Genomic DNA, 11,433 nt, shown 5'->3' with positions numbered 1-11,433 from the left:
CAACCGAGAGCGCCAATCACTGCTTTAAAGGAAAACTTATCCCGAAGTAGCAGCTCCACCTGAGTGAAAGCCCACCTGTGACGCGGACAAGCTTATCATTTATCCTTACCACACATTTATGTGTTAAAAAAAAAAAGAATAAAAATAAAAGGAAATCAGACCTACCTCTGAAGGAAGCATGTGTCTGGTGTGTTGATGACCTCAACTAACCTTCCACCAAAATGCCGCTCGAGGCCCCAGAAGCCACAGCTCCTTCCTTAAGAGAGTAAGCAAGTCAATGAATAAAATTCTTTTCCGAATATCCTTTTTTTCTCAAATAATCTGGCATCTCTTTGTTATTTAATTTCCCATCACAATTAGATATGTATAATCTCCCCTGCCCACAAAAAAAGAGAAAGTGTGTAGATTGTATCAATTCTAATTTTAAATTAATTTCATGGGTAAAATTCCTCACACAGCATGCTTTCAGAAGCCCAAGGAAAATGCCCCGAATTCCCTAAAGCCTTTTTTTTTTTAAAAATTAAATATACTCCCTGCCCTATGTGGCCTTCAAAATAAGTGAGTTCCAGAACATCATCTTTGGGAGGTTATTACGGAAAGTCTCAAAAGGAACATTGCTTCTCATATCAACGTGGGCCTCCTCTAATCCCCCAAGACAGCATTTCAAGCAAAGTTCTGGAGCATTAAAAGGGCCCCACAACACTACTTGTTCTAAGTTAATATTCTTCCTTTCCACAAATATTGAGTGAGGGCCATGTACTGCCTTAGTTTAGGTTCTTCCAGAAGCAGACAAAGACTGCACTGCAAGTAGATTATCTCAATGGAGAGGATGCAGGGAAGGGGAGAGGGCCAACCCAGGGACACTATGAAAACAGCTTCCATGCTGGGCAACAGGGCCTCAGTCCCATAAGGAAACACTGTCAGGATTATCCCCGCAGAGGGGGAGGGAGCTGGGGTGTTACACTCCCCAGAGGCATTGGCTGATGGGTCCTGGGGGGGTTGGGTTCCTGGCATTTCAAGCCTGCCACACCGGGACCAGAGAGCAACCTCAGCTCAGGTGGGGGGTGGGGGAGGAAATCGCCCTCAGGCACAAAGCAGCAGCCTGAAAGTTCCAAGAGATAGAGGTGGTCTCTGGGGTAGCATCGGACACCTGTGTCCAGCACAGTGCAGGCCCCGAGGGGGACAGAGTGGACACTTAGGATGAGGTTCCTGCCTTCCAAGGAGGTAAAGACGTACAGTGTACACAGGAGAAGTTGAAAGCCAACACAAAACATCACAGAATGCCTATTTGAAAGTCAAGCGAAAGTGGTCCTCTTGGTCTCCGCTAGCCCCCAGCTGACAGAGCAGCCCCCTACCCCTTCCTTAAAAGGACAGTGACAGGTTTCACATCGGCCACCACACCCTGGCAAGATATACTGAGGGGCTTTCAGAAGAGCCCTCTCCTCCCCTGGAGAGGAGGTTAGCAGCCGGGCCTGGCAGGGGCCCTCCCTGTGCCGAGGCTAGGCCTGTCCCCTGCTGCCAGGTTGGGGCACATCCATGGAATCGAGCAAAGGGCACTGAGGGCTCAGGCACAGCTCCATGGGGAGGAGGAGATGGGAAATATACTAATACTCAGACCTCAGCCAATGATCTGGGTTTAAGGTAAAGATAGCAGAGGGTGGGGCAGTTCAGTTGGCATTTCCTGTGCCCTCTGGCTCTACCATGGTGGCTGGGGGTGCGGTGCACATATGAGTCTGAGGGCACACCTGCCTCAGAGTACCTTGGTCTCCTGGTATCGTCTTCCATGGGGGGTGGGGATGGGGGTGGCCTGTGGCCGCCTTTCTGCCATGAGATATTCTGGGATAATGGTGAAAATGACGCACTTTGACCTCAGAGCTGCATTTTTCTCTTTCCCACCACGTGCTAGCTGTGTGACCTCAGACAAATTGCTTAACCTCTCTGAGCCTTAGTTACCACATCTGGAAACGGGGATGCAAATACCCATCTCAGTGTTGTGAGAATCAAATGCAGTAATTACATAAAGCATTTAGCATAGCGCCTGGCCCCTAGGAAGCGCTCAATCTATTGTAGGAGCTTTGAGCAATGATGTTTTAGGTGGGGTGGCTACACAGCCACCTCATCAAAGGGTGAGCTTCACAAAGAAACGTGGCTTCAGCGACTGGCTGATAGAATTCAAACAAACCGCAAAACAAATTACAGGGGTCTGGAGCAAGAGGAATGTAGGAGGAATGAACCAAGGGTCTCAAAGCCCAGTGTTCTGGGGAGGGGGCTTTGAGCCAAACAAGAACGTGCCTACTTGTAGCCTGGAACTAAAGGGGAGTCTGTGCTCAAGATATGAACAGAGGAAGCAGGTGGGGATTAACTCTTCCACAAGCACAGAAGTGGCTCCAACTCAAACCACGCTGGGTTAGAAGTTTTAAGTATCTTTCTCATATCCAGCCTGTTTCAGTGAGGACTCTTTACCCAATGAAAACCGGCTTACTGACAAAACGGAGAGACTGATTTATAAGGCCAACAGTCCATGGATATGGCTTCAGGCATGGCTGGACCCAGGAGGTCATACTGTGTCATCAAAATTTGTCTCTTTCTCCACATCTTGCCTCTGCCTCCCTGATTAGCTTCACGTTCAGGCAGGTTCTCAAAACAGGATTGCAGAAATGGCCACTGACATCCTTATAGTTCATCGAAGAAAAGAGAGTCACTCTTGTATTCATATCAGCCCCAGAGAAGATCTCTGGCCTGGCACAGGTCATATGCCCATCAATGGACTAATCACAGTGGTCAAGGAAATGGAGTATTTGCTGCAGAGACCTAGTGTACGGTGGGGACGTGGCGGAGGGAGTCAACCCCACTGGACACATGTACTGAACAGATTGTCATAGAATCTATATAAAACCTACACAGAATACAGAGTGACTCCCTAGAGAGATGCCAAGTAGATTTGTCCATTACCCTCCAAGTGGAGAATGATTCTTTTTTTTTTTGCGGTACACGGGCCTCTCACTGTTGTGGCCTCTCCCGTTGCAGAGCACAGGCTCGGCCGCGCAGGCCCAGCGGCCATGGCTCACGGGCCCAGCCGCTCCGCGGCATGCGGGATCCTCCCGGACCGGGGCACGAACCCGTGTCCCCTGCATCGGCAGGCGGACTCCCAACCACTGCGCCACCAGGGAAGCCCGAATGATTCATTTTTAAAAGAACTTGAGGAAGGGTCATGGGGGTGGATTGCATAGCGTGAGTTAATCTCAAGGACCCAGATTGGCTGCACACTCATCTCCAGAACTACTGACCCTTGCCCAACACTAGGGAATCTATTAACTAAAGATGAACAAGACTGTGTAACCATGGGTCCCTGAGCTGTTTTGGAGCAGAATGTTATCAGCTGGTCAGCACAGTTTAGTAATAATTGGGTTTATGATTTGCACCTGGTTTTGGTGGCGCCTAGGGGGCGGATTTCAACCTTTAAGGCTAGAAGCTAGCCTTAAGGTCAGGTAGCTAGAATGTGCCTACATGACCAGCTCACTCTAAGACACTCCCACCCTAAGTAGCCCCTGGGTCTCCACACTAGTAGTGGTTGGAGACTCGGGAACAAAGCGCTACTGTTTGAGCCTCGTGAACATCCACTGTGGACACTGCAGGAAAATTCCAGGGAGGTTACGACTTCGGTGCGGATTGGCGTGGCAGACACGGCAAAAGTGATGGAATGTCTCTTCCGAGATGAGGTTAACAAAAAGAGAATGTGTTTGCAGGAAGGAGGGAAGCATGAACAGGTGGAGCACAGGTGGAAGGAAGGACGAACAGGGCTGTGAAACTATTCTATAGGACGCTGCCGTGGTGGACACATGTCATTACACATTTGTCCAAACCCATAGAAAGTAGAACACCAAGACGGACTCCTAAACTATGGACTTTAGTTAATAATAATGTATCAATGTGGGCTCATCAATTATAACAAATGTACCAACTCATGCAAGACGTTAACAACTGGGGAAACTGGCGGGGGTCGGGGGGAGGTTCACGTGGCAAGGAATCCACGCCCCCGCCGACAGCCCACAGCCCCACGCGTGAGCTCGGAAGCAGGTTCTACCCCCGTTAAGCCTTGAGGTGACCACGCCCTGAGTGACGCGGTGGATTACAGCCCGTGAGACTGAAAACCAGAGGCATCCAGCTGAGCGACGCCACAGAAACTGCGAGATAATAAAGTTGTTTGAAGCCACTCAATCTGGGGGTGATTTTGTTACGAATGCAGTTGGCTTCTTCCCTCACCGTCAGCTGTGCTTCTCAGCAAGCTGCGTCCCCCTCGACCTGAGGGTGGAAAAGCCGAAACCCAACCTTCTCCTAAAAGCCATGTATTATTGGGCACCACGGACTCCCACCGCTGGTGCTCCGAGGAGGCTTAAGTTTATACCCAGAAGCAATGCTGTGCCCTGCAGGGTTGAGGGGGGCTGCTGGGTGAGTTAAGGGATAGGTGAGACTGAATGGTTTCCACCTGTTACGCTCACACCTGGAGCTGTCGACAGCTATTTATATTTTCGTGGTCTGTGTTTTGCATCCTGCCCCGCACCTTGTAATTATAATATCTTAGGTCACTTTCTAGTTTATAGGTTCTTCTATCTCATTTGTTCCTCAGTCAAGATGTCCTCTGAGTGGTGGGAACTATTATCTCCACGGTACAGTTTAGGCTTAAAGAGAAGAGGTGAATTGCTCAAGTCACACAACTTGTAAGAGATGGGCTCCAAGGTCTCCAATGGTCGTTTAGAAAATGTTTATCAAGTCACTACTCAGTCTGCAGTTCTCTGCTAATTGCTGCCAGGATACTGGGAATAACCATCTCATGGATCAGGCTCCTCCCTGCCCAGGAGCGGTGGTGCCCAGGAGCGGTGGTGCCCAGGAGCGGTGGTGCCCAGGAGCGGTGCCCAGGAGCGGTGGTGCCCAGGAGCAGTGGTGCCCAGGAGCGGTGTAGGCATCACATACCCAACATAACACGATTCTATCTCCACAACCATCTCTGAGATGCGAGATGTTGTGATCCCAATCACACACGAGGAAATGGACGCAGAAAAGGAAAGTGACCTGCCTACATGAGGAGGGGAGGAGCTGAGATGCCACACCCAAGTCTGGTTCGTTCCAAAGGTCCAGCTCTTAATCGCTGTGCTGTGGTGCCTCAGATGGGCTCCCAAAGCAGCGGGGAGCCAAGCTACACTCCCTCCTGGAGTTCGACCGCCATGGAAAGAGGCAGATGAAGACAGAATGGGGGCTCGTCGGCAGGGCCGGTGGCTGAAGCCGGCTGGGGTGTAGTTGAAAGGTGGGAGTCCTTCCTGGGAACTGTGGCTGGCAGGGCAGCTTGCTGGGAAGAAGAGGCCTGGGGAGGTAGAAATCCACACCCACAGGGCTCCAGAGGGCCCCAGGGTGATGGGAAAACACTCTCTGGGGCCTCGTGGACATGCTGTGTACTTGTTCATGGTCAAATCTGGCCTTTGAAACTCCTGACACACTCCCTTCTGATCATCACTGGGAAGGGCTTAGGAAGCATCCTCTCTCCCACCTCACCCAGGCCCGCATGCCCACCTGGGGCCACTTACCGGCCACGCCTTGGCGTTGAGGATGGTGCCAAGGCCTCACTGTCAAAACAGGGGCCTGGGACCAGCAGCACCCACAGGACCTGGAGCTTGTTAGAAACTCTCCGGCGGCCCCAGGCCAGGCTTCCCGAATCAGAGCCTATAGTTAACAAGCTCCCCAGGTGACTCACGCACGTTGATGTTTGAGCAGCTCTGGTGCTTGGGAGACAGTGTCCCCAGATCTCTCACGTGGTGCGCATCTTGTAAGGAGTCTCCGACTGCCTTTTGTTTTTCCTTTTTTTTTTTTTTAGCTGCACCGCGCAGTATGCGGATCTTCGTTCCCAGACCAGGGATCCAACCTGCACCCCCTACAGTGGAAGCACAGAGTCTTAACCACTGGACTGCCAGAAAAGTCCCTTTTCTTTTTCTTTTTTTTTTGCCTTTGCTCTTTGAAGGATGTTGGGGTGACCAACAGCCTTGGAAGATAGACAGGGTCTCGATTCCAGTTCCTAAGCTCAGAGATCCTCTCCCGTCAAACACCCTTTATATCCCAGTGCCACCTGGCCCCCTCTGCATCATTCTGTGGGAACTGAGGCTCTGGAAACCAACAAACAAATGCTGACCCTCTAGCTATTGCTGTGACTCATAAATCATCCTTTGTCTCTGACCCAAGAGTCTCATGTCTTTAGCCAACATCCCTGAAAGCGTGGAGGCTAATGTGTTAGCTTGCAAATAGTGTTAAAAGCTAAGGCGCTACACAGTGCTTAACACGCTGACCATTTAACTCTCTGGTTTCTCTTCACTCAGATCACAAAGCTGTACCATGTTCTACACGCGGGTTTTGCTTCTCAAATTACACAGGAAATGCATATACATTACAGACAAATTAGAAATTACACATAAGCAAAAAAATGTTTTAAAAACACCCAACAGTCTCACCATTCAGAGAAACTGAGCCTCATCTGTTTCGTCTCCATCCTTCCAGCCTTTTTCTATTCAAGTATCTATATACAGGAAAACAAAATTAATGGGTTAATAATACATGTGTTGTCTTCTAATGATCCTCTTAAAAATATAGCATGAACATCTTTCCAAGTCACTAAATTGACATCCACATCGGACTTTGTAAAGCTGGCCTGGTATTTTATTGTATAGACTATTTATTCAATCCCTATTTGTGGACATTTACTTGGTTTCCTACTTTTTGGCGATTCTGAACAATTTTGCAAAGAACATCCTTACAGGCACATTTTAGTGCAATTGTCCAGTGCTTTGGGTACATTCTTGGGAGTGAAATTACAAGCCAAAAGATAATTAAAACAAGAAACACTTGTATGGCTTTTAACTCATGGCAGGTACTGTTCTAAGCACTCTGCATGTATGAACTCATTTAATCTTCACAAGCTGTCTGTGAGGAAAGAACCCTTCTTATCCTCATTTTACAGAAAGTTTAAGGGACTTGCTAAGGTCACACAGCTAATAAACGATGGAGCTGGGATTTGAATCCAGGTGGTCTGGTGAAGAGGTCTAGAATATGCCACTCTAAAATATGCCACTTTGGCATAAAGATTATTTTGAGCTGAAGGCAATTAAGAATCAACAGATGTAGGAAAAGTTCTTTGCTTTCCCCTTATCTGCCTAAAAGCAGGGCACCAATTTCCCTTTGTGAAGCTGGGATAGATTGCTCCTGCACCTCCTATACCATGATGAGGACAGCAACTCTTGTCACCAGAGACAGAGAGGCACCGAGATGAATCTGCATAAACAGGTCTTATCTTCCATTAATTTCCCCAATTATTTCCTAGTCACTTTCCCACAGTTTATTGGACCTAGGCCCAAACTCCCTTTCCTTTTTCTAATGACTTCTCAATTTATCACCCTTTGTTAAAATGGTATATAAGCTTCTGAGTCTAATTTCTTTGGCTTTTCACTTCTGTGACAACCCCGTGTACGTAAAAAATATTAACATCGGGGCTTCCCTGGTGGCGCAGTGGTTGAGAGTCCGCTTGCCGATGCAGGGAACACGGGTTCGTGCCCCGGTCCGGGAGGATCCCACATGCCGCGGAGCGGCTGGGCCCGTGAGCCATGGCCGCTGAGCCTGCGCGTCCAGAGCCTGTGCTCCCCAACGGGAGAGGCCACAACAGAGAGAGCCCCGCGTACCGCAAAAAAAAAAAAAAAAAAAAGAACTCATTTCAACTAACTTTTTGGACCCTTATTGCTTTGTAAGAACTTCTCCAGGTTGGAAACAGTGGCGCTGGCATTCAGAACATCCTGTTATTTGTGCTCGCCAGCTTAATTACCTGCCCTAAGCCCCAGTGCTTTTGGAGAAAAGCAGTAATTTGTAATTACCAGCAATTGGTTTGACACACCAAAGACCCCTGCCTTCTCCTGCATTCTCATTCTGAAAAAGAAACCAGCAAATGTAAAGAATAGAAACCTCCTGGGAATTGCCTGGCAGTCCAGCGGTTAGGACTCCACACTTCCACTACTGGGGGACTGGGCTGGATCGCTGGTTGGGGAGCTAAGATCCCGCATGCCGCACAGTGAGGCAAACAAACAAACAAACAAACAAAACCCTTTATGCTCTGATGACTAAAAGCAATGTTGTCCCTTAGATTGGTCCATTCAAACCACCATCAAAAGCTACGGTTCTCCAGAATCAGTAATGGTTTATCAGGGAAATAGGAATGATTTTTATTTTCTCTAATATGTATTTTCCAATTTAAAAAAACGATCACTTATCAGTTGTGTCGTAGAAACATTATTTAAGATATACTTTTTCCAGTATTTTAGTATGGAAAATTTCAAATATAAACAAAGCAGACATAGCATAATGAAACCCCATGTACCCATCACCCAGTTTCTAGAATTTTCATCTTCTACCATTCTTGTTTCATCTATATCCCCATCCATTCCCCACCCCTCTCACCTTTTATGGTTCTCTTTTCTTTGGGTAAAAAATTACATTAGAATGCATAGATCTAAATTGTGTAATCTTGACGAAGTATATACCCATGCAACGTACCCCCATCATGGTATAAAACATTTCCATTCCTAAAGAAAGTTCCCTCACTTCTCTTCCCAGTCATCCAAACCACATACACCTAGGCAATCACTATTATTTTTTTCAACTTAGTTTTGCCTGTTCTAGAATGTCCTGTATATGAAATCATACAGTATATATTCTGATGCCTGTCAGCATTATGTCTATGAGATTCATCCATAATGTTTCATGTAGGAGTAATGTATTCCTTTTACTGCTAACTGGTATTACATTGTAGGAATATACACCAAGGTGGATCAGTTCTCTTATCGATGGATGGACATTTCAGTTCCTTCAACATATGACTGTTGTGAACAAAACTGTCGTGAACATTATATATTTTATGGACCCGCATTCATTTCTCTTGGGTAAGTATCTAATGGCATTTCATTGTGATTTTAATTTGCATTTCACTGCTAGCTAATGATGTGGAACACTTTTTCACGTGCTTATTCTCCATCTATATATCTTCCTTTATGAAGTATCTGTTCAAGTCTCTTTTCCATTTTTAACAGGGTTGTCATTCTTATGTTGACTTGTAAGAGCTCTTTATATAGTCTGGATATAAGTCCTTTGTCAGCTGTGAATTGTTTTTTCAGTGCATGGCCTATTGTTTATTCAATATTTTCTTAATGGAGTCTTTGAAGACAGAAATAAATAAATAAATAAATAAAATAAACAGTTTGCTTTTCTTTTCAGATTTTCTATTTCATCTCATGTCAGTTGGGTCAGATAAAATTTTTTAAAGGAATTTTTCCTTTTTGCCTATGTTGTCAAATTTGTTGGCCTACAGTTGTTCCTAATATTATCTTATTACGCTCTTGGTGCCTGTAGGATCTCTATTCAGTCATGATATCGGTAATTTATGCTTTCTATTTCTTAATCAATCTAGCTGAGATTTATCAATTTTTTCAAAGACTCAAATTTTTGTTTTTAAAATTTTCACAATTGTTTGTCCATTTCTATTTCATCAGTAAGAATCTTTATTATTTCCTTTCTTCCTCTGACTTTGGGTTTAATTTGCTCATCTTTTTCTAGCGTCTTAAGGCAGAAATTGCCAGAAGGGGGCGTTAGGGGTGGGAGCTGCTTCCTACAGTTACTAACAATTGGGATTACGTCCCCTCATTCTTTTAGCCTTCCAACATCTGTGTGGTCAACTCTCTGTATGAAATCCCCTTTGTTGGAAATATCTTGTATGGGTTTAGTTTTCCAGACTGGACTCTGACTGTTATACATACGAACTAGCATTTCTTAAAGTGCATTCCAAAGAACACTAGTCCTATGAAATGCACGTAGGCTCTTTGATCTAATGAGTTCGGAAAATGTTACATACTAGACCTTGCCTTTTGAAGATTATCAATGCATGTTATCACATTAAAGTCTAAGGTAGACTATTCTACAGCAAAAACTCACTCCTTCTCACATCCATGGTGGAAGTATGGTTCCCTGACCCACTGATGTGAGCTTTGGCCATGCACCTTGCTTTGGCCAGTAGAAAGCGGGTGGAAGTACCAGGGTGCCGGTTCCTAGTGTAGACCTTAAGAGGTATTGTATGTTTCTACTCGCTCCTCTGGGAGCTTTTGACCTCTTCCATGAGAAGAATGCAACCTTCCCAGCCTACTCCAGAGACAAGGGGAACAAACTTGAACTCAACACCTAGCCTTGGGCAGAAACGCCCTATCGTATCACTGTGATTTTGTGGGCGGTATTATACAGCAAGAGCTGATTAATACACGGCTTCCAAGAAGCCTTCAAGAAGCATGTTTAGCATTGTTCACCTTTTCATTTCCCCAAACTTATTTGATCACAGAACCTTATTTTACTCCACAGAAAGCACTCTAGGAAATAGTGACACATACAAACCACTTGATAATGATTATACGCCAAAATAAAATTATGAGAATTTAATTTTGACAAGAGGCGTCCCACACAATAGGAGTCATTGCCTAATCAATAGGGTTATTCATTTCTTCAATTTCTGGGAAGTATACCAAAAGGGCTTTCTGAGAGTTATCACGTTACTATTAATTCCACCTACTGCTGCTTCTCCAGGGCACCAGCTTAGTCTGATACACTTCAAAAGGCTGAACATTTGAAATATTATTAGCTTCAACACACTTTCGCCTCTCTCTCTCTCGCCACACACGCACGCACACACGCACACACACACACAAATTATAGCTTTAATCCTACAGGCTTTAAATATTTTTCTATCAAAACCTTGGAACTGCTGATTAGCTCATTCATTTTATGGAAAATTTACACCATATGACCTAAAAGGCAAAATTAGCCCTCATTGTCGTCCCAATCAGCCAAGTTAGACTTAATGTCTATTAAAAAGAGACTGGCTTTGAAAATGTATTTGTAAGAATGGTAACATGTATTCCTGGGACATGTTTATTTCTGAGTCGCAACCCAAAGACTAATGGATGAGGCACAGAGCCTCGCCATGAGTTTGAGGCTGGAGTGAAATAAGATGCTTTCACTTTCAGTAGCTCTTACTGACCCTCTCTTTTGCTTTGCCCAAAAGGACGTTTCCTCAGGGAAGACAATAGTCTGAGATTGAAGAGATACGGGTGGTCATAAGGAGTGTCATCATTCTGATTGCCTCAACTGTATGAGACGTTGCAGATGAGAACTCCCAACGCGGGCCCGCCTTGCTTCCACCACCATGACGATTTACATGCAGGACGCTTGCTGCAGGCATGCACAAAACCTACAGTGGATCCTGGTGCCCAGACACCATGTTTCTATCTGTCCCTTTGTCCTGCCTACAGGTTCTTCCAGCCCAGAGCAAAATACCACAATAATATTCAGGCTGGGTGGACTAAGGTG

The sequence above is a fragment of the Leucopleurus acutus genome (genome assembly GCF_964270905.1).
Source record: "Leucopleurus acutus genome assembly, chromosome: 19".
Lineage (NCBI taxonomy): Eukaryota > Metazoa > Chordata > Mammalia > Artiodactyla > Delphinidae > Leucopleurus > Leucopleurus acutus.
This window is presented reverse-complemented; position numbering follows the sequence as displayed.